The sequence below is a fragment of the Monodon monoceros genome, unplaced genomic scaffold, assembly GCF_005190385.1.
Source record: "Monodon monoceros isolate NGI ecotype Baffin Bay Population unplaced genomic scaffold, NGI_Narwhal_1 Super_Scaffold_5, whole genome shotgun sequence".
Taxonomy (NCBI): Eukaryota; Metazoa; Chordata; class Mammalia; order Artiodactyla; family Monodontidae; genus Monodon; species Monodon monoceros.
In genome coordinates this window covers 41,614,835-41,629,814 of record NW_021703782.1, presented here as the reverse complement: position 1 = coordinate 41,629,814, position 14,980 = coordinate 41,614,835, and the positions used below count along the sequence as shown (strand labels likewise).

The following is a 14,980-nucleotide window of genomic DNA, read 5'->3' as shown; positions in this document are numbered from 1 at the left end:
ACCTTTCCAAAGTAAGAAATGTAAATGCCACTAATGGAGAAAAGCAACAGGCAGGCCTAAGAACATCAAGAACTGGCATGAGAAAGCTACAATCAGCAGCCTTAAGAACACTTGTTCCTGGCAGACGTGGTCTTAGGCATGAGCAAGAATCAAGGAGAAGGTGTAGATCAGTGTTTTTAAAAGCATCCCAGATTCTAACCTGTCACTGGCTTACTACTACTGGAACTATACTAACAGGGAAGGAGTCCAAGAAACTTTATCATCCTTATGACTTTTTCCTAAATGTTTTGAAAAATAAATGTTATACACAGAAGAAGCTCCTGGCACATCATGCTATCAAGAGAATAAAACTATGGGGGAAACATTGGAGGCTTCAAGTGGTTACACACACATGCCTGGGATCCGATCTTCTTTGGACAAGAGCAGAATTAAGACAGTCGCAGTGGTGTCTCTCTCCAGCCACAACTTAAACTTGGCAGGTTCTGCATTGCATAAACATTCTTTACCTGTGACTGGACTCCTGGCAAACTAGGAAGTAATTATTCATACAACAAAAGAGAGACCCAAAAGGAATGACAATGACATGGGAGGGAGGGAGGAGGGAAGACACAAAAACTAAGCAAATATACACACAAAACAACTGAGACCAAGAAAACCACACTCCTGTCCCCAAAATAATATGTAGAATCCTGGCCATATCCTTAATGCCCAGACTATAGAGATATGTCCCTTTTCTCAAGTCCTCAAACTACTATTAAAGTTAGAGGGGGAGGCTTGTGATATCGTTTTCTGCCGCATCTCCTTAAGCAGGCAGACCAAGGAATGAGTACAAGGATGCTTTATAAATTTCTCTAAAGCTCTCTCAGTACATAGCACTCAGTAATAATGTGTGATGAAAACATAAGTACTACACAAACTTCCTGGCTTCTGAACATGGTCCCAATACAAAAAACGTGAAGACATTTCTTAAGATCCTTTAAAAAAAAAACTAGAAGAAAAAACTTTAGATGAATTTGGAAAAGGTCTAGTCTCCAAGGTAACTACCAGCCCACCAAAACCAAACCCTTTCTAATAGCACAGTAGAAGCTCCATGACAATAATTCTCAACCTTTAGGAAGATAAAACACGATTCTTTTTTTAAAAAACAAATTCTCAATGCCCCACCCAACCCAACAATGAAGACATCCTGGAAGACCCTCAACAAGACACTCCAGGGCATGTCAAAATAAGCAATATATTCATCTAAAAGAATCATATAATCATGGAAGATGCTTGGTACCAAGAGTTTTTTTAAAGTGCCTCTTAAAAATTAGTTCAGAATAGACCTACAGTATTTTTTAAACTACACACATAGTTAATTCAAAATTAGTTTTTTTCAAATTAAGCACACACTTTCACTCACTCCCAAATATTAAAAAAATGTGGCTGGGCTAGAAACTGCACCAATTTTTAAAACTGCCAGCATTAAGCTCCTATTATTCTGAAAGGTTTTGCTAAGATGTTCAATACAGGGACACATTCTAATTCCTTGTTATGACTGGCCCAGCTCAAGTGGCTGCCAGGAGAGCAGGGCTTTATAGGCATTGTTCCATCCTCAGAAGCTACATTAATGCTGGGTTGATAAAACAGGTCTTCATATCTGTGTGCTGCACTGAACAAAAAGTTAACTAGAAATGTAAGTGCTTAAAGTCACCAAAAGGAAAGCTCTACACTGACATTTTCTACCTACTTACCATTCATCTGTATTCATCTCACTAGACATTAACACACACCAAAGTTGCTCTCTGCTATTCAAATTGTGCTATTATGCTCAGGAGTAGATTAATAATATCCACCTTCCTTATTGTAAAATAAAATTACAACACTGGTCCAAACACGACATGTGGGGCCTCTTTCTACTTCTGCTGGCGTATCAGCTTGCTCTACTGCACACGTGGGAGAAAGCTTTGCTGGGTTGCCCTGCTGTTTCTGGAGAGGGGGTTTAGAAAAGGCTGAAAACTGAAAAAAAAAATAAGGGGGAAAAGGAGAGAAGAACAACACACATATAAACCTCACACCTGGTAACCTCTCATATCAGCTCTTTTTTACAGCATTCTGAGGGGAGAATGTCTTTTCTAAGCTGACACCATCAGCAATGAGGTTAGCAGGTGGGCCATGGGGCTCTTTGAAACAGCTCATAACATCCTTTTAGTTTTCACAGCACCAAGCAACTTCTGCTGACCTCAAAGCATCTGAACAAATATAAGCAGGCAACAGGCAGGAAGAAATCTCTGCTCCCAATGAGGGCAAGTTTAAAATCCCAAGGAGAGGGGAAAAAAGGTAAGATACCCTGATGCAAGCACATCTTGTAAAGGAACGAGGAGCTGTCTTGCAGCCAGGCATTAAGGAAGAGGAGGTCCAAGACGAGACTTCTCTATGTAAAATAAAGAAGACTTCAAGATGTAAATTTATAAGGAACAATCTAACATAATTCAAACGTTATTTGCAAACACAAAGAAAATCAAAAGAACTGAAGTCTTCAGAACTACTGCCTTTGTCTAGATATTTTAATAAACTTTTTAATTCCCATGGCTTTAAGAACTGCAGCATTAGAATCACAAACTCAAATACCCACAAAGGCCAAGCAACAATGTATTCTGAAGTGAAATAAACCATGCTCCATGTAAACAGTGCAGTGAATATGGGCTCAGCGTTGCTCCACCTTCACACATTTTCCAGAGACACAAAATATGGCTCTAGATCCTTACATGATATTTGCCAATGCCTAATTCAACAACTCACTACTTTTTTTAAAACACAGTTTAGGCCAAATAAAACAGCCCCAGAATATGCAGCCCATGGGCCACCATTTGGGACCCATGGCAGAGTCCACTTGTCAGTTGATAACCCATTTCTCCCTTTCGTCCTCTAATAGCGGCAACTGTCTTGATGACAGAAAATAATCTTCAGTGAATAAAATGTAACAAAATGCTTAAGAGCCAATGCAAAAGTGGAAGCTGAATAAGAAAAGAAAGGGACAAGTGCGTAGGTTATGCCTGACCCAGAACTGCCAGGCTAGAAGCAGAACTGGCACAGGGCTCCGAAGCATAGACAGGTGACTAAGGGACAGAGGGCTAGCAAGAGGCGTCACAGAGGGGAGAGGAAGGCGGTGGGTGGTTCAAGTTCTTTGCAGGGACAACAGCAAGGAAGGGATGAAAACCTAAAGCACTGATGACCTGGTATTTGGGAAAAGTCCATGAGTCATTCACAGCCATAGGCCAAAAAGGACCCCAAGGGTTTAAACAAAATAAGCCAGCAACCAGTTAAGTAGCACCTAGGGGAGAGAAAGTGGTGTTGAGCAAACTCATACAGAAATAGGCCTTACCGGGGAAGAGGTCATAAAAACTTGCTCACTCTATAATAAACTTTGTATATTTAAAATGTTCTAGATACTCCTGCAATAAAGATGGATGATCCTCGTGTCACCAAAGGTACCCCCAGTAGAGCAGCAGCAACAGTGAAATAGAAAAAGCTCACTTTTGAAAAGCAGCTCAGAGGAAATTCAAGATCAAGTACAAACAGTTCCAGGAGTATTTTCCCTACCTCACCCAATTCGGTGAATTTATTTTCAAACACACTGTGACTTATTTGCTTTGAGACATACCTCTTATGCTTCTGATATGCACAAATGATGCCTAAAGAATAAAAAAGTGTTAAACATCCTTTAAAAACTGAACAAGTGAGCAATTTCCAATAACTTACTTGATAGGGCATCCATCAATGACTTTTCACTTGGGGTGGTAAAAAGATATTGAAACCAACAGGGGAAAAATGTTATTTCAGTGTAAATTTCATTTTTTTGATGTATAGGAATAGATCCTTGATAAGAGATCAAACAAAATTCAAATCAAGAAGATATGGGCTGATTATTTTAATGTAAATGCTTCAATTTTAAAATTTGACTTCTCATTGAAAAAAGATGGAAAATTTAAATTAAGATATTTATATTCCTGGAATGTTAGCTGGCTAACTTCTCATAATTTCACATGTAATCTCTTAGCTTTATTTATATTTTCAAGAAAAAAATGCATTTTAAACTTCGCTTCCAAATTCCATTGATATATTTATATCTATTTCCATATTGAAATGTTCAAAGTCACAATTCTCCCAAAACCTCCCTACAGTCTGGGAATTTTCTTTCTCTGTGGCAGAAATACACATTGTATGATGGTATGTTATAAAGATGGTATGTTATAAAAACAATGATTCATAATAACACATTGAAGGCCAAATATATAAAACTCATCTATGGGGACCACCTATTACCACTTTTCCAATTCAGGAAACATTGTCATTCCACTGCCAGAAATCTCATACTTCAATATGCTCATCTTCACCCCATCAATGAGATGTGAGGTTTCACACTCAAAAAAAGGTTAAGAAACCAAGGACATAGGTAATTAAGCCAAAACCAGATGACGGAAACTTCAGAATACCAGCCTAGTATTTTCCGCCTGGATCTGCTAAATTAAGAATTTCAACCAAAGTGACAAAATCTATTCAGGCAAGACAACTCAGTAGTTAAACCGGCAGCACTGTGTTCACAAGAAGACCTTACATGTATAATATTTGTCTACAAAATCAGAATGGATTTTAAAACAACCTATGAGGAGACAAGGAAGCTTAGAGACTGCCTTGGATGAAAGCTAAAGGCCCACACCACTAACACGACGGCACACAAGAACCAATCTGAATTTCTCCCTGCTCTCACCAATGTAAGACAACTCCAATTTTCAAAGTCCTATTTCCTAAATAGAACCTTATTTTAATAGTCTTTACTCCAGAGGGCAAGATGGTAGAAACTGTATGGAAATTTCTAGATATGTGACTTTCTCCTGGGAAAGAGGGCCCGCAGCTTTCTTCAGATGCTCAAAGAGACTCAAAACTCCTCAATCTTAACAAGAAATTTCAATTTTACAGTGGCTCCATAATAAGGAAATACAGGAAAGCTGAGAACTCTGAAATAACTACTGCCCATATTCTCATAAGGAGATAAAATTAGTGAAAAGGAATACTGAGCTTGAAGTGAGTCTGACCACTGCTAACTAAATGCAAAACAAAATAAAATGAAAATCCATCCTGAAAGAACAGTTAATGGGTCTGATATTTGTGAAAATAGGGATTTTTGTGATATTCCATTAATATAGTCTTTAAAGCTGCTGAAATAATCTCCAGTAATGAATAGCCCACAACAACAAAAATTCTGGAGGAAAAGAAAAGCTAATCATATAGAATATAAATTTCCTTTTTATGAGACAGACTCCTTTTTTAAGTCAAGGAAAAAGGCCGGTATAAATCTATCACTATTAGATTAGACAAGGGAAAAATATACAGAAAACTCAACCTAGTAGTTCAAAACTTATCTGATGCTAAAACAAAACCTTCATGTTTTAAAAAAAATCTAACATTTTACTATAACTGTCTCATGATAAATAAGTCTATTGAGAAAAATCATCCAGTTTTTTCAAATTTCTAAAAGTGGGAAAGAGGGTCTTGCCTGTCAAACCTTCTTTGCTATTCATTTTAAGTCAGAAACTGACATAATAGAAATCAGTAATATAGACAAGTACTAGGAAAGTGCAAGTTTTTAAAAAAAAACAAAAAAACATAAAACACAATTACTTGCAATTAATAAGGCAGCCTCCAAATTGGTTTGGCTTTAACCCCACGCCACCTATCCCTATGACCTTCTCAGTTATTTTACTCCTTATTCCACTCCTTGCCAAAGCACCTATCCTCCTCCTCATAAACCCCGCTTACAAGGAAAACCCTTATCTGTCATCACACAAAACTACCAAGCAACATTCGAAAGGGAAACATACGGCTAAGAATATTAATGAAATTGATGCATTTAACACCAGACCCATAGATAGCTCTGAGAAAATAACACCTTTACCAAAAACAGATATTTTTATGTAGACTAATCTTGGGAAACTTAGCATTGGTAATAGCGGGGATGATGGCTATGAAAATGCACCTAACCCACTGTTACAGACGAGTAGCCTTTTGTTTTGTTTTATACGATGGACTACAAGGCTATTGATATAGAAAGTCGTCTCCCCGTTAAAAAAAAGTTCTCCTTTGACCTTACTAAAATTAAAGTCATGATATACATCATGAATGCTAAAAGCCAAATCTGTTCATTTCCTGTCAGTTAAAATTTTCCTAAATACACCATAAAACCTCTGTAGACTTTTACTAGACACTAATTCCTAGTTTTAATTCAGATTTCAAGTTACCAAACCTACTTAAACCGTAAAAAAAAAAAAAAAAGTGTATATTTTACCACACAAAAGGCTTAAAACAAATTATTGCCTTTCAAGCTTAAGCACCTTCTGTTTCCACTTAACACTTGAAATCGACAAGCGCTGCAAACCAACCAGTATCTAGAATCAAATAAATAGATGATAAATGTTCTTCCCAAATTAGAAACAAAACAATGGATTTGGCATTAGAGTACACAACACGTGGGTTCTGTGAGTAACAAGAACCAGTGAAGACTGCCACATCAGTAAAATGAAATTGGCCAAAGCAAGTAAACATTCTATGCATCTAATGTCCTCCAGAGTTAATTCAAGAGTTGGGTGTGGCATCACTAGCGCACTGAGCCTTGGATTTCCAACAGTTCTATAATATAGTATTAGCATAAAGCAGCAATGCTGCCAGCTAAATATTAACAATCAAGAAAGCCTCTAACCAGGCAGGATAAGCTACATAATCTGTAGGTTGCAGTACAAAATCAAAGTACTGGCCCCCTTGTTCAAAAATCAAGAATTTCAATGGGGAGGCATTATGGTCATGTGCCCATTCAGTGGCCCTGCCTCCAACCAAATACCCATGCTTAAAAAAAAGAAAGAAAAAACACAACATCATCAACACTTTAATGTGGTAGCTTACTATGATTATTGGCCCATTCAGCTGATTTTCCAAAGAATCAGAAACAGCTGGGAAGGACTGCTATGGGCAGGTTTTCCACAGGGTGGCACACCATCCAGGCCCCATACCATCTCACCTATAGAGCCCCTCCCAATGCCATCAAAAAAATTAACCTGACCAGGCTAAATACCGTGGATCTCCAACCTCCCTTACTTCCAAATAAACATTATCTGTGACAAAGGTGGCAACAAGAATGTAATAACGTGGTAGATTTTAAAAGATTTCAAACGAGAAGCAAAAGAACTGACCCTACCATGCAGACCAAGCCACCAAAAAGGTGAAGGTAAAGTCAGTCTTGATAAGATGCTAGTTAGGAGTACCCAGCTCTTTGGGGACAAAGAACATGAAGAGTAATTTGCCACTGTGGTGCTCTTGTGTCATGCTGATGCCTGAAAAGCATCATAAATTTAAAAATATATATTTTCTTCCAGTCAAATTAAGAGGAAAAGGTTGATCCCAGCCTAGAAGCTGGGGTATTCTGGATGGCTCTGTTGTGTCCTTAAAGAGAACTTGGGACTTCCTTCTAGAAGAGAAGAAGAAAAAGAGACGTTTGAGAGGGCAAAGCAGTATTTTTTTTTTTTAATTAAAATAACATCAACAGGAAAAGCACAGAAGGCTAGAATGGCTGAAAGTGGCAACAAGGATTCAGCCAGGAACACCTGTCCGTATACAAAGAACCAAAAGCTGGATTAAGAAATGAGGAAGTAGAAATGCCGCTTAGAGCATTGTTCTTCAGTAACCAGCTGGGAGCTGAGTCTTAACTAAAAGCGCTGAACCAGACAGAGAAGGACCTCGCTTCTCTGGTGAAGAAGCATTAACCAGAACCAACCAACCAAAAAACCAAAACCAGAAAAGGAACTCTAACAACCAACACATTCTGAACCTAGAAAAGGAAAATAAGGTTCAGTAGGAAATAACAGACAGGCCTGGTGGACACTGACCAGTTTTGGGTACCTGTTCTGTTCTAGTAGCATATCCTAAAACTAAAATTCTCTTGAACCACGGGGAAAGAGTGCGTGCAGCTTAAACAGCTGACCTGACATGATTTCTAACAGCAAACAAGACACAGTGAAGGAAACACCTAAAGACAGGGAGAAGGGGGGGGGGGGCCTTAAAGGCCTAAGGCTGGGTCTTTGAAGAGAAAACAAAAAACCTTACTCCCCCGAAAGGTGGCAGCACAAAGTTACCCGAAAGGGCATTAAGGGGCCAGTTTTGAGCACACAAACACAAGAACATTCTCTCAAGAAGGAAAGGAAAGTAGAAGCAGAGAAAATTGGATGGAACGTGTTTCTTCAAAATCTAACTTTCCCCACCGCACCCCAACCATGATCTTCCAGAACTGTTTTCCTCTTCCCCCCTCTACTCTCTCCCCCATTTCCAAGAGAACTTTATGTACCCCACACACACCTGAACAGTGTTAAACCAACATTCCTACAAACGTATTATGAAGAACAGCTCAAAACCAAAGGCAGTAACTTTGCAGTTCCTCCATCAAGAGTCACCCATTTCTAGAACCAAAGGTCCAGATGAGAAAGTAGATCCAGGAAAGCTTTTCCACCCGCTCACCAAAATGGAGACTCCAGGTCAGCTTCCGCAAGAAAAAGCGTCCTTAGCACAAATGAAAAATTCAGACGACTCTGGGGGAAACGATTCTTGACAATGTTGTCTTCAAGGGCAACTGAACAGTATTTCAAACAAACCGATTTTACTTAAAAGGATGGGAAAATTACATCCCAACTGCTATTAGAGTTTTTAAATGGACTTAACTGCCATAAGTTTGGACCTGAGCTACATTTTTATGAAGACAATTATTATGGGTAGGTCCACAAAAATATTAAGTTTTAAAAAGCTCTTTGTCCTTGCCGGACATATTTCGTGTGGCATTAAACACCATCCTTTGGGGAAGGAATAAAGGAGAGTAGATAGCCGGTAACCAACCCTCCTTTCCTCACATTTTCAGAAAACATAAACGATAGGAGATGAACATTTTATCGTAAAGATGATCTTTGAAAATGCACACTATTTTAAATGACCATCTGGACAGCTACGGCTCCGTGCCTGTGGCTTACATCTAGAGGCAAGGTCCTGCGCTCCAGCCCTCTAGGATAACAAGTCAGCTTTTAAGGAAACGCCGTGGGAAGACTGTGTGCTGGTCACTGTCACGACCACTGGAGGAGCACCTGCTGGTTAACAGAGGCTGGTCCACCCGAGACTCCACCAGTCTCACCAGGGCGCGCACACACGTCCGTGCACCGGGGCGCAGCTGGCCAGCCCTCCTGGCCGAGCTGGAGGCAGCCGCCGCAACCGCCGCGAGCAAGCGAAAGCCCAGAGCCTGCCTCGCCCGGCGGCCCGACCCGCCCCGTGGTTCCCGCCCAGCGCACGGCTCGCGCGCAAACCCGGGATGCGACCTCGCGCGGCTGCGCCCGATCTCACCTAACACGGCGCAAGGGGAAGAGCGGCCCGAGGATCCTCCCTGCTCTGTCCTGGGCGCCCACGGTCCCAACCCACCTCCGCACACTGCGTGGCCGCAGCAAGTCTCGAGACGCCCCGGGAGCGCCAAGGACCACGCGCGAGGAGGCGCCGTACCAAGTGGGCACGCCACCAGACACCACCCGGCTGGAGAACCCAGTGCACGCAGCCTCCCACAAGGCGGAGGTGCCAGTCCACCACAGGAATCCTGCCCTTTTTCTAGAAAAGCCCCCTCCCCCACTTTCCCTCCAATACACTCACCTGCGTCTCGGCGCAGTTCTTCTCGCGCCACCCGCGGCCGTAACCCGACACGTCCACGCCTGTGCACGCTGCCTGGCGCAACTGGCCCCGCTCGGCTCCGGCCGCCCCCAACCAGCTTGTGCCCACAAGAGGGGCGGTGCCACCTCCCGAGGCGACCAATTCCCTCGACTCCCGCCGCCAGGGGTCGAGCTCTAGGAACTTCCCGTGCACAACCTCCGCCGCCCCCACCAACGTTCCCGCCCTGAGCCCGGACGAGGGCTCCCGCCGAGCCGAGGCCGGACTCCGCAACACAGCGCCGCGGCGGCGCGCACCGCCCTCAGCCTCGGCGTCCGGAACAGACTCGCGGCCCGGCGAGGCGTGCCCGCCCCCGCCCCACCCCACCCCACCCCCGCACTTGCCTGCTGTGACTCAGAGCTGCAGCTACTACGGCTCGCGCTGCCGACCGTCACACAGCCGCGGAGGATTCGCTCCGGGCGGGCTCCGCGGAGAGGCGGTAGTGGCGGCGGCAGCGGCGTCCCCAGGTCTGACGGTGGCGGGAAGGCGGCCTGGAACCCAGCGGAGCCCCCGCCCCACCCGCGCCGCGCCAGCAACCGGCCTCCTCACACGGCCCGCAGCTGCCTCAGTGACGCCCGGGCGCCGCGGTCCCGCCGTTTGTAGCGGGGCGGGGAGGAGGGGCTTGCTTGGAAGAGCGCCAGGAGGCGGGGCCGGCGGCGAGTTCGCGGCGCCGCGGCTACTGCTGCCGGCGCGTGCCCTGCCCGGCAGCCCCGAGGGTCGGTGCCTGGGAGCACACGCCCGACTGCAGACTCTTTGGCTCCTTCCCTCCCAGCTTCCGATTCCAGGCAGGCTCCTGGACCAGGTTCCCCTGGCAGCGCGGAGAGCGTCGCGCGCCCAGAGGCGTCAGATACCAGGTGCAAGTTTGCAAACCCCGAGGCTCCGGACTCTAACGGGCAGCCAGAGCGATTCGCGCGGGGGTACTTTGATATATGTGTATCAAATATATATACATACATACATTAACATATTGCAAGCAAAGCTCAAGGGCTTTTTCCCTACTTCACAGCTGAAGGGTCCGGTCCCTCCGCGAAAAACTAAAGGTTTGCCCCCGCTGCCCTTCTCTGCCTGTCTAGATGGAATCTGATGTTCAAATAAGCCCCGAGTACCTGTGCGGGGTGCTATACTCTGCTTCAAACACAAAGTAGGAAATCCTGCACTCGACTATATAAGCGCCTGTCGCTCGCCGCATCCTTCCAACGCCCCCCACCGAAGCCCTGAAACGGCCAACTCTTCACCGAGGGGGCGTCCCATCGCTGCCTTTCCTTGGCCCGTCCCCACGCCCAGTTCAATCGCTTTCCCCAGGAAAAACCTGTGCCAGTCCTCAGACCCAGACCCAAGACTGGGAGTCAAAACCGACCCCAAACCACGCGGCGGGAGCACGTTTTTACACCTGCTCATCCGCTTAATTACGAGAGCACCTGTCATATTGGGGCTTTTTTGTGTGTGTGTTTTCTTTCAATGCAAAGGCTTCCGTTTTAACCCTTCCCCCTAAAAAACTACATTTAAAAATATCACCTGTCAAACCTACCTGTAATCGCACGAGGTAAGAGAAAGAACTGAGCAGTGGGCGGCTGAGTCGCCGCAAGAACGTGACCGAGGTTACAGCTTCAAGGGCATGATGCGGGTTTGATGCAGCAAGGTCCGCTAAGGGCGGCCAGCGCTCCCCGCCCCCCACGCGACGGGCGGGGCTGGGGGAGAAGCGGGGAAGGACTCCTCTAACCCAGGGCGGGAGGTAGAGGAGACAAAATTGCCCTCCTGGGCGAAGTCAAATCAGACAGTAAAGTAGGGGGCCCAGCCATGATCGAAATGGAGACAGTCCATCCCTCAATTTGGGGGACCCAGACTGGGGACACCAGAAATAGCTAATTGATTCTATATCAGCATTTCTATTGTCACCCCAATTACGATTTGCAATTAAATGACCTTAATTGACTTTGTACGGGTTCCTGGGGAAACGGCTCAAAGCGCCTGCGCCTCTTTGGCCTCCCTCTAAACAGTTAATTATAATATTCCCATCCCAGGCAGGGGGGATTGCTAAGAATGCCTGTTTCCAAACGTTAGGCAAAAATGGGCCTACCAAATTTGCCAATCCAAGCCTAAAACTCTTAGAATGCCTTATGATGCCCTACTTCCCGAAACTGACTTCTTGAAGTCATGGGAGACCTCTCTCTCAACAGAGTTCCCCAAGTCTTCCAAACCACTTCTAGTTGGCAAACACTGTGTTTTCGTGGAGAACTCCAGAACAGGTTAAGCTTTATAAAGTGGGGCTGCCAAGCACTTGGATAAAAGAGGGAAGGGGAACCCAGGAGTACCTGGTGTAAGACAGACTCAGCAAAAACTAAGAGAAATAGTTATTCTCTTAATCCCCCAAAAGGTGATTTTTAAACCCTCAACATTTTCTCTCCCTCTCTTTTTTTTTTTTTTGACTTATTTTAGATTCTAACAAATCTTTCAGATGTCCCATTTAAGAAGCCATTTTACCAAGGAAATCTTATGGGGCCTAAACAGATTTCATACCCTTCCATCCCCCAAACACTCACACCTTTCCCCGACTTTTAGGAACTGATTTCCAGTTAGGAAAATAATTTCTTAGGTTACCATTGTCTGCTCTGTACCCCGCCGCCCCCCCCCCATGTTAAGCCTACATTTTAGAGGTTGCACTGTAGGCCTAAGAAATAAACCACCTCCATTTCCCTTCCACTCTCAACATCCAGAGGATGGGTATAATAAATAGGGTGTAGGGAAGGGCTGAAGGTTTAGAATCTTAACCAACAGGAATGTTTGTACATGAGCGGGGGAGGGGAAAGAACCTGTTCATTTCAGGGAGAAAGTACAGAGACATCCATCCTGGCCCAGCGGTGTTAAGAGTAAATTCTAAATGGTTGACAATTTCTCTCACTCTGGCCACAGTAAAGCCAGATCTGCAGCTGGTAATTACGAGAGAAAATACCCAGTCTCGACATCAGTTTCGCTAACCCGTACTTGCAAATGGAAAACAGAGAATGTATCCAACCTCCAATTTCCCACAGTTATACAGCTCTCATATTAATTCTTTACAGACGTGAAATAGGTGGGTACGTGGCAACGTGCTGGGCATAAATTAAGCAACAATGGCCACGCGAAGTCCTGTTCGCCGCTGAGATCCCGGGGTGGGCACTGCCACCTTGCTATCCCCAGCCCCCAGGACCCCGGAGATGGCAAAGTCGAGTCCGGAGAAGACCGGCCGCGCGTTGGCTTTTCGAACTGGGAGGGTGGGTGGGATGGAGAGCAGAGAGAAATTAAGCCAGCCGGCTTTGTACCTTTTCCCAATCCTCTCCTTCTCAAGCACCACACGGGCGCTCTCATGCACACACTCGCCCACACCCCCTCGGGCCAATAATTTAAACTTCTCTTAGGCAAGGGCACTGCCACCACCATTCCCTCCACCCTCCCCGCCCCGCGAACATCCTCCCCCTTTCCCACCTCTACCCTGTGTTCTCTTTTTCGCAGTAGAAAGCCAGCTGGTTTCTCCTAAACCCTGAGAAATCACAAAAGTTAAAATGAAGCAAGTGTCTGCCCAGCGTCTCATCCCCAACCATCTTTCTCCAGGCGTCAGTTTAACAATAGCTATTCGAGAAAAGAGGTGGGTGGGGGGCGCAAAGAAGGGGTTGAGGGATGTGTAGCCGAGTTGGCTACTGAGTGGCTGCGAAGCCTTGTCGGCTGCGAAGGGGGTTCCCCCCTCGCCCAGAAGGCGAAGTCAGCCGCGTAGGACCAAGGACAGGGCTTGGAATCCACTTCCCAGCGCGCAGCACAGCGAGGCTCCCAGGCAGCCGCCCCTCCAACAGACACAGCTCCAAGGATCTTATTTACGCTTTTCTGAACAAAGGGAATCTCATATCCGGTACAGGCTTAAGAATTCGGCCCTAAATTGGCTATCTTCTTTTGAAACACAACCATGATCATTGGCGGCCGTGAATTAGAGCCCGCACACCTCGCAACGATGAGTTTTGACAGCTTCTACCCACCCCAGCCCCAGCCCAGCCCCAGCCCTCAGGCGGCATGTACTTTTTTCAGTCAACTACAACTAGCTGCCTGGTGCACCATCTAAATTCCATCTGGCAATCCCATCTCCCCAGCACATGTTATCTGGTTAATACAATTAAGTCGGGGGTTTTCGCTGGTCTAATCTCCAAGTCCAGGCTTCTGATTCCCCTTAATGGTCCTAAAGCCTCTCCGGTCCTTCGGTTGCTTCGCGAAAGTAGAGGCATGCATCCCCCCCGCCCCCCCAAACCCAAGTTATCCCTCTCTTCCCACAAAATGAACTTCCAACCTCAATCCCGAAGCTCACTCAATATCTAGACTCCCATTGTACCCCTGTTCTTCCCTGGCCACATTTACCACTTAAGTTTCTGCCATTGACATTTGTGAATATTCAGTACGTCAAGCATGCGTCCACGGTCTTTTAGTCTAGCTCTCTAGAATTAAAAAGCAGAGCAGTATCTTTGAAATAATACAAACATGTGCAATTAACTTCGTATTCTGTATTCTGCTCACTTACAGGTTTTCTGGGTTTGCCAGCGCATCGCTGCAACTAATGATTAAAGAAACCAAACCGAAACTTACCTTTCTCCCTTAAGGTTTTTGTGTATATGTGTTTTTAAAGTAACGGTGCAGTTCTCCCAATAAGGATGAGCAAGAGGCTGCTGGATAGTTCTCTTAAGACAGCACGAAACCTAAAACTGTGCTCGGCTTAAAAGAAGCAAATAAAAAGAAATGCTTTCGACCCCAAAGTCCAACGCTAAGAGAAATGGCGGAAAAAAAATATATGAAAGGGGAGGGGAAACTTAAAAAAGAGAGTTTAAAAAGACGGAGACTACCCTCCTATTGCCGTTCAACTAAACAAAAAGGGGCAAGAAAAACAAACGAAGGAACAAAGAAAGAGACGAAAGAACGTTTTTTCAAAAAGACGATGTCTTTCTCCTTGTTGCTTTTTAGTAGGTCGCTACAGGAGTAAGCTGCTGCATCTCTAACTAAGAACAGAAATAAGGGGGGAGGACGTCTTAAAAGGGAGGTGGACTGGACCACAGATTTATAGCACCGTATCACCAACCCCTTCTCTGCCTCCGCACTGCCGTGTGTGCAGCTGCTCTGCCAGGCTCCTATCCCGGGCAGCACGCGCGGAAGTATACGCTGAGTCGTGCCACAACGCAACTTGCTCATCTCCCCAGGATCCTGATTGGTC

The 14,980-nt window shown here is 45.1% G+C and overlaps 1 protein-coding gene across 27 annotated transcripts in view; it reads right to left on the bottom strand.

Moving 5' to 3' along the window:
• Positions 1-14,980, bottom strand: part of ELAVL2 (ELAV like RNA binding protein 2) — a 159,052-nt gene that overhangs the window by 120,184 nt on the left and 23,888 nt on the right. For 9 of the 27 annotated variants that reach the window (XM_029202772.1, XM_029202774.1, XM_029202782.1 and 6 more), the window contains exon 1: positions 14,362-14,866. The exons of 4 other annotated variants lie outside the window; for them this stretch is intronic. The gene's annotated coding sequence lies outside the window, so the exon portion shown is untranslated. Of the gene's footprint in view, positions 1-9,705; positions 9,959-10,103; positions 10,361-10,865; positions 11,056-11,287; positions 11,647-14,361; positions 14,867-14,980 lie in introns of those variants that run through there. 14 more of the 27 variants (XM_029202775.1, XM_029202787.1, XM_029202793.1 and 11 more) reach the window with 8 other exon arrangements.